The sequence below is a fragment of the Lactuca serriola genome, chromosome 7 (assembly GCF_051521515.1).
Source record: "Lactuca serriola cultivar US96UC23 chromosome 7, Lser_US96UC23_V15, whole genome shotgun sequence".
NCBI classification, from domain to species: domain Eukaryota; kingdom Viridiplantae; phylum Streptophyta; class Magnoliopsida; order Asterales; family Asteraceae; genus Lactuca; species Lactuca serriola.
Window position 1 is genome coordinate 73,614,954 of NC_136414.1, and position 2,573 is coordinate 73,617,526.

Sequence of the window (2,573 nt, forward strand, 5' to 3'; positions counted from 1 at the left end):
TAATTCAAGTATTATGTTGATTATCCAAAACATTATACAATGAATAATGTGTAATTAATATGGTGATTAAATAATAAGTGTTTTATGTATACTCAAAAGTTTGAGACCATATTGGATTCGATTATTCTTGTGTTTCACTTCGCATGTTTTGACTTTCCGAATAACTAGGTTATTCAAACATCCATAGTCAATAAAGCAATAGTAGTGGAATATGAAATCATAAGATCTTGAATTTGCAACTTACATTCAAGAGGACATGAGTTGTTCTTATGTACTAGAATAGAAGGATGTATTCCATTAACTTTATTATTATGTCCAACAACAATCGATGCATATGATATCACTTCTAAAACTTTTCCAGTTGCGTTAAAGCAGACTCCCTTCTTTTCTTCTGTTGATGTTGATCATGATGATCCCTTTGACCATTACTACCCTTATTAAATCGTGCCCATGATGCATACACAGATGATAATTTCCGGTCTAGATTTTGTTCAAGTCATCAACAACAAGACATAAATGTTTATTCTTCAAGCATTTAACAAAAACAAATCTCTTACCAATCTTTGATAATTTTCGGGCAATATAGACATAAGAATACAATACCATGATGCTCACATAGCTTATCGTTTATTGCCATAGTTTATGTGAAATTAGTAACAACATTAACTTATAACTCCTCAACTTTCTTGTAATTCTGGTTCATAGAGTCATTGCTGTTATAAGGATCTTCGATTCATATTTGGTGATTCCCAAACAATTAAACAATTAATATTTTATTTTAAGATTTGTTCATTAAGAAATTTGATTTGTTTGTGTTTGTTTGTCTATCTGATAAATGAATTTAAATAAATATAAAGGTATTCAAGCGAACTAAGACGAACAAAATTGAAGCAAGGCAAACTTAAATAAAAATAGACAAACAAACAAAACGAATTTAAATAAACACAAATAAACCTAAACAAAAAATATTTTATATTTTTATGATTAATTTTAGTTTAAAAGCCTTTTACGAATGTAGACCGGTCAAAATGCATAGTAGATTGGTGGGGACAAGGCATGGGTGAAGATCTAACATGAGACAAATTAATTTTTGACAAACCATCTCAACCAACACCATCAATGTTGATCAGCTGTGAATGTTGTACAATACTGTATTCAATTTTGTACTTTCATATATTAAAATAATATTTTTCTATATTATTATATTGCATTTTTCTTTAGTTCTCTTTTTGGATTTAAACTATTAATATCTAACATAATATTCGACGTTAAAAGTTATAATCTTGACTTATTTAATTATTTATATGAAAATTAATCAATTTAGTTGCTTTTTATTAGTATGTAGGAGCATATTGAATAAATAAAGTGGACAAATGTAGTTAAACGTAGATGATATCAAAAATGCCTTAAAGGGTCTACAATTTTTATTTTCCATCTTCCTCATCTTCAAATGTTCATCGGGTCCATTCTCGTACGTTTTCTTAAAGATGAGTGACCAAAAAAATCCAGATCTCTTTCATTTTCGTCTAAAAATTTACATTGAAGGAATCTCTTATTTTTTTTCATTAATTGACAAACAAATTTACTTTGATTCATTCATGGATGGTTTAATTTTTTGGGCATATATAGATGTCATGAGCGTACTCCACACACACACACACACACACACACACACATATATATATATATATATATATATATATATATATATATATATATATATATATATATATATATATATATATAAAGTGTATTTATTTATGTTGTCTATATATCCTGTACATAAAGATAATTTATCATTATTGTGTACGATCCATGACCAGATCCGAATTTTTTATTTATCTATTTAAAATATGAAAAAACAGTATGAATGTGATTTTAGATAATATAGATATTGAAATAATGAATTTAAAAGTGTCAATTACACATGACTGAATAAGATACTGGTGATTGAAATAATTGATAAACTATTTGACGCATAAAATCATATTTTTGAGTTATTATAATGTTTAGCAAGACTATTGAAATAGTTGATAAACTATAACAAGTTTCCCAAATAACTCTTGTATGATCAAAGTATTTTAAAACTTGTTTTATAATTTTGTTTTTACATTCTATATAAAACTTACTTTTTATTACATAATTTTTGTAAATTTTTATAATTTATTACAATTTTTTCTCAATTTTCTCTTAGATTTTTAAAGATTTTTTATTTTAAAAAATGAGTGAATTTTTACAATTTATTTTCGTACTGTTTCTTACATATTTAATTTCATAAATGTAAGGTTGTAAAAATCTAAATACTCTTTACATATTCGAATTATGAAAAAAAAAATGCCATCAAAAAGTTAACTGCAAATAAACGTATAAATAATGTTCTTTTATGTCATTTTACATTTATAATAAATCTAGTTTATCAACTACTTTTTACCAACACCAACATGTCTTTGGCCTAACGATATGATGATATACATTTGTTCCAAAAGATTTCAAAAGGTTGAAGGTCCAAGCCCCCTTTGTAATATTTGTGGAAACTATGAGAAACTATTCTAAAATAAAACTAATACGAAAGC